Source organism: Rattus norvegicus, chromosome 5 (assembly GCF_021556685.1).
Source record: "Rattus norvegicus strain SHRSP/BbbUtx chromosome 5, alternate assembly SHRSP_T2T, whole genome shotgun sequence".
NCBI lineage: Eukaryota > Metazoa > Chordata > Mammalia > Rodentia > Muridae > Rattus > Rattus norvegicus.
In genome coordinates this window covers 147,082,976-147,090,910 of record NC_141538.1, presented here as the reverse complement: position 1 = coordinate 147,090,910, position 7,935 = coordinate 147,082,976, and the positions used below count along the sequence as shown (strand labels likewise).

The following is a 7,935-nucleotide window of genomic DNA, read 5'->3' as shown; positions in this document are numbered from 1 at the left end:
AGAATGTGGAGGGGTTTTCCCTGGTGTGTGTGTGTGTGTGTGTGTGTGTGTGTGTGTGTACATGTAGAAGCTTGAGTTGACAAAGGATGTCTTGGCTGGCTACAGCATGAGAACAAGCTAGTAAAATTAACAAAGAATTTAAGGAGATAGTAACTGGTAACCTGGCTCAACAAATGAGCCGCTCCAGCAGACTTGCTCCGGGCTCAGCACTGCCATCACAGCTCACTCACTCACTCCTGCTCTGTGCTTCCTTTTGCTCAGCCAGTTGAGAATGTAAGGGAGGCACCTGCAAGATGATGCCTGCTGAACCTGTATCCAGGAGACAGCAGGAGGCCACAGCTGGTCCCAGCAGCAGGTCACCTTACAGAGAGGAAAGCTGAAGGTGGAGTGGTTAGGCCTGGAAAAGTTTGGGGCCCACTTTATAATCTCTTTATATTCAAATCCCCAAAGAAACTACTGGCACTGTGAAAGTGAGGGAGGTGTCCCTTCCCTGGACAGAGTAGAAGCCAGGCATGGTAGAGGTGGAGTGGTGGGCTGGAGTTCAATCTAGGCACTCCACAAAGAGATTTGCAGGACGAACACTCTTTAAAAAAGCAGGTGTGGTTATGGCCATTCAGATCCTGTTGTTAGCTGGTTTGCTCAGGTGAGCAGACCCTTTCCAACCCTCTCCTACCCTGCTTATGGACCCAGGTATGGTGGGAGGTGAGGAGACCAAATCCAGTTGAAAGGGCCAAGTCTAAGGCCCTACTTTTTCAGACAAGGCAACTAGTCTTCAGGATTGAGGGGACTCAGTCACGTGTGAGCTAAACCTTGGGCTTGTTTGTGAGCATGTTTCCAGAGAGGTTTAATGGAGGTGGGAAGAGCCACCTTGAGTACGGGCCAGCACCATTCCAACGTGACCAGTGGCCTCCAGCTCCCAGAACCATGCCTATTCTGACATGGTGAAGAGCATCCTTAAACTGTGAGCCAAACGAACCCTCTTCCCTTAGGTTGTTCTTTTTGCCTGTTTTGCCACAGCACCATGAACACCAAAGATCATGAAAGACCTGAGCAGGACATGGTGGTTTCATCTCCCTGCAGTGGCTGTGTAAGTGAGGGGAGGGCTGTGCTCCGACTGGCTGGGACCAATGTGAGGGCACTTGAGGGAGGAGGCAGGAAATGCAAATGCATTCCGAGGCAGTGAGGCTGAGGCATCCATTATGTGTGGTCTGGGACATAGGGTTGGGGACTGGCAATGATCTAGATGAGTGACTCCCAGATGGAGCCTTGGACTAATAAGAAAAGGAGCACGGTTAATCAGGATCCAGGCACTACACTTAACATTCCAAAATGTCAGAAGGGAAGGAGCACATGATCTTTCAATAGGCCTCACACACCATTATTTAATGCCATGTTTCCAACACCTACAATTTAGGATGAGTCATTTCTCCCCCCACCCCCCAATTTTTACACTAAATTTAGACGATGACCACACATTTATCTCCCATGCAGATGGCACAAGTTACAGGTGTGCTTTCTGGAAGCCCAGCAAGAGTGAATGTCATTCGGAAGATGGTATCTTCTAGGGCATATACCAAAGGAGCTCTTAGTGGTGAGAAAATTGCAGGCTCCTTCCCACACTGGGCCCTCTGAGTCCTAGAGGAGCCAATGCCTGTCACCTTTTCAGTTCTTCTAAGGATAGAGCTGTGAGACAGAAGACCTGGTGCCTGGAGGCCAAAACCATGGCTGTGGCTTCAGCCTGCCCTCAGAGCTCCTTCCTCAGCTGGGCCAACTGTAGCTGTTCTGAAGAACCTCTCCAGAGAAAGGAAGAGACAGCGGTGGCAGGGGGTCCTGGAGGCCACTGTGCCAGCACAGCAGGGAGATTTACAGGCACAGAAGCAAGACTCTGGATCCAAACCTAGGTCAGGGTGGAGGGAGCTGGCCAGCAGAGTGGGAAAGTACCTGAGCCAGACTGAGTGTCACTACAGGATGACATCATCGACACTGGTTAGCAGGCCAAGAGGGCAAATGAGCTTCTCAGGATTTTGAATAAGTGCTGAATGTCTCTGTCTACAGTCTTGGCTGGAGGACCAAACCCTCCCTCCTGGCAGCCATTACTGTACAGCTAGCTGACTTTCATGCCATCTCTCAGGACATAGGCAGAGAGGGCCTGGACGACTCATCCCAAATCACAGGCTAGAGTGTGCAGAAGTGGAATTGTAAACAGCTGGATGTCTTCCAAGCTGTCACCCAGAGCTGGGAGGGAAGTAATCAAAGCAGGCAGCAGCCACCCTCCCCCATGCAGTTGAGGACAAGAGAGCAGTGGGTGAGCTCCACCCAGAGCCCTGACCTGCTCTCTAGCTCTCAGGCTGAGTGCAGACGAAGAGGGAACTGTGGTGGTGGAATCAGCTTCTGTAGGATCACAGAGTGACTTCCAACAAGCTATGCTGGTTTCCAGCACCAGGAATGCTGGCTAGTCCTGGTTGCAGAGGCAAGGCAGAGTCTTGTCTGTTCTGCACCCGAGGCCCAACTCAGAGGCTCCCTGCTTGTCTCCACCAGGGTTCTGGCAGACACTACCATTTCACATGGCATCTGGGACCAAGGGAGAAGCTCTACAGAGCTATCCCAAGTCCAGGAGAAATCAGGGATGGCAGAGCAGGAAGAACCCTGGCTCTGGGTCAGGTCTGGGCTCAGTTTGGCTCCACCTGTGGTAGCTTTAGGCAGCCTTCACCGTGTCTAGTCAGTTAAAGTATCCTGGTTTTGAGTAAACAGAGAAGCATAAAGACACTGGGTTTAAACCTTAGCCTGTGGTGTCATCAAGCTATTATAAGCCTCAGTGTCTTCAACTATGACATACACGCTTATAGCTGTTGTGCTTGCAGAGAGGAATTGAAGTAAAAGCAGGAAGCACAACACTCAGAAAGGGCCCTGACCTCACTCTCACTAAGGCTGACATCACCCAGTCCTACAGGCCTGTTCCTGTTCCCCATTGCTTTGCCTCCCAAGGGTTTACCCTGCGCCCTGCCTTTGCACACGAGGTCGGTCTCCAGTCAGTCATTGTTTACCTCTGCTCTGACAAGACTGTAACATAACAGACGCACTCCCCTCTCTTCAAGGAAGGCCAAGTCAGTGCATCAAGACTGTTAATCCAAAGGCCAAGGAGACAAACACCAGATTTCCTTTCTATGTCATCTTTCATAAAGAGCCTAAGAATCACCAGGAAACAACACAGAAGAAACCCAGAAACCAAAGGAAGGATTTTTGAGTCAAGTTAAAGGAAGAACCCTACCTAGGAATATAAGGGTTAGGGTGGAACTTAGAAGGCCAGGAAGTGGTTTTACCTGTCAAAGAAAATCAGTTTAAAATGCTAAAAATAAATCATGGAAGAAAGAGTTTTCCATTCACAAAAGAAATCTAGAAATCTTCAGTAAATGTTCTAATTATCTTCAGGCTGGTAATGAGGAAAGGCAGCCCTGCCCCCTGATGTGCCAACTTTACTATTTTTGGCTATTAACTCTAGGATCACCAAAGGTGACAAATGGCGGCAAGGCTGGGTGGCCCCAGGCTCAGCTGTCCAGATGGTTTTAACCAGTCAGTTCTGATGGCTTCTCTCAGAAAGCACTACTTTCCTTAGTGTGTATTTAATCGTATGACAGAGGAGGTTGCACGTGGATATAAGTCGGATCTGTCTGTACGGAACAGACATCGGGCTTGGCAGAGCCACTTGCAGTTTTAGAAAAATATTATTTATTTATTTTTGTTTAAGCTTTCAATCATCTTATTTGCTGAGTACTGATAACTGGATGTCTGGAAAAATGGAACAAACACGCTTTTTAAAAACACGTGTTTGTTTCACATTAATTTTAGAGTGCCATTTGCTTTGCTTGTTCTGTATGTCAATACAGCTGTGTGCTCTGGGCAACATAAGGATGGTTAGAATATTCTGACGATATCAGTAACGAGGAATGATATGCAGTGTCTGAGGCCCAAGAGCACTGAAGCTAGGGGTTTGGGAAGAACTCTCAGTAGTCACGAGCTTTTGCTTTCTTGCCAAGGGTTCCGGCACGGCATCAGGCTTGGTTCCCTGATCTACTGGAGAGGACTTGGTTAGAACACAGCATTCATCAGTCATCTTTTCTTAACAGAAAGGGGAGAATACATTTACTGGTGAGCGTGCTTACAGAAAGTGGAAAGGGAAAAACGAGCCTCTCTAACACCTGGATTCCTCTGGCAAGTTACATCAAATAGCAACTTTCTTGAGCAAATGTACAGTGTTCTTTGGACTCATCTGAACTAAAATGCTTGGAAACTGAAAGACAGGGAGAGCATGTCCCCTTTCACTAAACAGCGGGGTGTGGGGTAAAGCTCACGAAGGGGCCTGTGTGGCGTTACAGTGAATCCCAGAGTGAGACCTTACTATTTAAATCAGGTTGTTTCTGACTACACTCCCATTTTCAAAAGCTGATAATTCTGGGGCGACGCTCAGTCTGTAGAAGTGCTTGCTTTAGGGGTTCAGATTCCCAGCACATGTAAATAGCCAGGTGTGGTGGCACATGCCTGTCACCCCAGTGCTGGGAGCAGAGGCAGGAGGAGGGTTGTCTGGGCTTCCTAGCCAACTAATCCGGCCAATCAGTGATCTTCAGGTTCATCGAGATCCTGTGTCGAAAAGGAGGAGTGTAATAAAGGTAGACACCCACATACATGCACACACATGAACATGTACACATACACATACATACACACATGAACATGTACACATACCTCCCTACTAATTTTGTATTCTATAACCCTTGGTTAACTGTAAAACCGTTTTGGGGCTGGATGAGACGGTCACTGGTTAAGAGCACTTGCCGCTCATGCAGAGGACCCAGATTTGGCTCCTAGCACCATGGCAACCAAAGTGGTCTGTAACTCCGGTTCCAGGGGATCTGACACCCTCTTCTGGCTTTCCAGGAGCACTGGGCCATGCATGCAGTGCACATGCAGGCAAAATACACACACAGAAAATTAAATAAATCTAAAAAAAAAAGTTAAAGACAGCTCATTTCTTGGTCATGTTGGTTAGACTCCATTTTGTTACTAATAGAGAAAATCTAAAATTAGTAAGAATGTTATCTTAGGTAAATGGCTATTTTCATAACAATTCCTCAAGTATCTATGATATGAGGTAGAATTAAAGATACTTTGCCTCTGAATATCTTTACAAATACCAAACTAGTATTCTGATATAGCTAGGCACTCAAAATAGAAAATTTAAATATTAATTCTTTTTTTTTTTTTTCGGAGCTGGGGACTGAACCCAGGGCCTTGTGCTTGCTAGGCAAGCACTCTACCACTGAGCTAAATCCCCAGGCTAAATATTAATTCTTAAAATGAAACCTACATCTATTTAATTTGTAGATTATATTTATTCTAAGTGGCACAAAAAAACATGCTCCAAGACTTTCAAATGGTGACTTGAGTGTATTAAAAGTTTGTGCCAAGTCACACTACCAGCTAAGTCATAAATCTATGCACTTTTAGGCCTCTACCTTGAAGGGAGGCCAGCTCTAAATCACTAAATCATTGGTGAGAGGTTTCTGTCACTAAACAAGGCCCAACCACAGTGCTTAAAAGCACCCTGCTACCCCCAGGGGTAGAAAGCTCACACAGGTCCTTGCTTCAAGACGGTCTCCAAAGGAGCACAACTTTTTTGAGATTTTCCCCAACTACTGCAAACCATCACCTTCATCATCCCATTGCCAAGAAGCACAAGACTGAGGTAGAAGCCACTACTTAAGATGGCACCTTACTATCTGTCATGAAGGAATTTTTCCTGTGCATGGGACCAAATGCCTAGAGATTAAACACTGGGCAGCTGGAAGAACTTCAATACAAACTGAACTCACTCAAGAGAAAAGTGCTAATTTTATTCTAACATGTAATATAGGTCCAGAGTCACCACCCTGTCCCCTAGTTTTTAGCTTTCATTTTGGCTTTCTGGAAGGATTGAATAGGAGACAGATGGGTCTCAGAGGTCAAGAGAGCAGACCTAGAATACAGGCAAGTCACCTCAACATATTAGCAACAGAAAAGAAAAAAAAGCTAGAAAAGTTACTCCCCTGTAGCATTCTCTAGCACAGAATCTTGGCTAGTAACTGTTTTATCTGTGTGTTTCCCTAAAAAGACAACCTCAGGAACAGATGAGCAAGAAAGGACATGTAAGCTACCCACGAGGAGGATTCAAATGTTAAGTTGTATCTCCCCTCCATCCCTCTCCAATTTATTCCCTCTGCCTCCAAGAAATCAGAAGTAAAGATCCAAAGCATGAGAGACAGGAAATGAGTGAGGCAGGAAAGAGGATGTGGTCTGAAAAGAGTGGATTCTGGGGCTGAGCCAGAGCAAACACGCAGCACAGGTCAGAGCTGGGGGAAGGGGTCTCTTGGCAGAAAAGGCAATCTCAGGGTCAGCGGCTTAGATTAAAGTCAACGGCAGACTTGGAACAAAACGCCTTCCTAAAGGAGGGTGTGGAGCACAGACTGCAGACCTGCAGCCAGAGAACGGCTTCTGCCACAGAAGGAAGGGGCTGGCGTTTTCCTCTTCACTGTTAGGGAAGGAAACCGTGTGTACCAAGCCCACTTGGCAGAACTAAATGGACAAGCTAAGCACAGGAGAAAGTGGAAAGGGTCTACGGCTGTGGGTTCCGCTCCCAGGGCCATAAGCAAACACCCAGAGGTGCAAAGGGCTAGGCGATGGCTACAGGATGAAACGCCAACATTCAACAAAGCCCAAGCCATACGCACAGAACAGTTACAGGAGGGGAGCGGGGAGTGAAAACAAGAAGTATTCCTGAGTCCACAGCACAGGGAACTAAGACACTACCCGCTTTCTCAAGTTTAAAATTTCAGGGGGGAAAAAGACATCTGTTCTCCATGGTATATAAAGACAAGCCTGGGACATCTTGGGTAGCAGGGAAGCAGAACTCTAACGACAGTGCCAGGAGAGAGCAGGTGCCAAGAGAGCACCACTCCCCATCTGCTGGACCCGCGGTGGAACATGCCACCCTTGTGAAGAAGCCAAATCCCTACCTCACCCGTGCTGGCACTCGGGAGCAGAAATAAACGGTGGGAAATAGTTTGTGGACAAAAGTCTGAAGGTTTCCAAACAGTCTGGATGTTGGGGGCTATCTTTTATTAAACAGTCTGTGGGGCCCAACGATGTTTTACATAAAGCAGAAGTCCGATAAAATGTGCAAAATAGAACTGAACAAGACCAGAGCTGCTCAGCTGTGGGAAGATTCAAGAGAGGAAAAAAAATCTCTTGTCCTGATGACTACTATGTTAATACACTACTTTCTATTTTCCAGGCAAAATGATGGGACTTCCTATATCCCTGGTGACTCAAATCTAAACGCTAGCCAACAGGCAGTGCTACAGGTCTGTAGCTTTGTATGGGAATAAAAGCTGGAGAGAATGGGAAGGGAGTGTGTGTGTGTGTGTGTGTGTGTGTGTGTGTGTGCGCGCGCGCAGAAATACAAGAACAAGGAACAACTCCCTTGCTTCATTAGCCTGTAATGTTCACACTGACCTAGAAATCTTAGCAGTTCTAACATTTGGGTTGACTCAGGAGGGGTTAGAAAAATCCCAGGTGAATGATAATTGGATTATCCAGTAATGCCCCAGGGCCAAATGGCTGAAAAAGGCCAGGTCAGTGCGGTGAACATTATACTGGTAGAGTGAAAGTGACATTATTGAAATTGAAATTGAAAGCTAAGGCAGGCAATGGGATGGAATAGTTTAAAGTGGGGCTATCCTAGGAAAATTGCGGACAGCCAGAGGATTTGGAATAGTTTAAAGTGGGGCTATCCTAGGAAAATTGCAGACAGCCGGAGGATTTGGAATAGTTTAAAGTGGGGGCTATCCTGGGAAAATTGCGGACAGCCGGAGGATTTGGACTAGTTTAAAGTGGGGGCTATCC

General features: G+C 46.8%; 1 protein-coding gene across 10 annotated transcripts in view; it reads right to left on the bottom strand.

The window, feature by feature from the left end:
• Phc2 (polyhomeotic homolog 2) overlaps positions 1-7,935 on the bottom strand; it is a 98,777-nt gene that overhangs the window by 15,184 nt on the left and 75,658 nt on the right.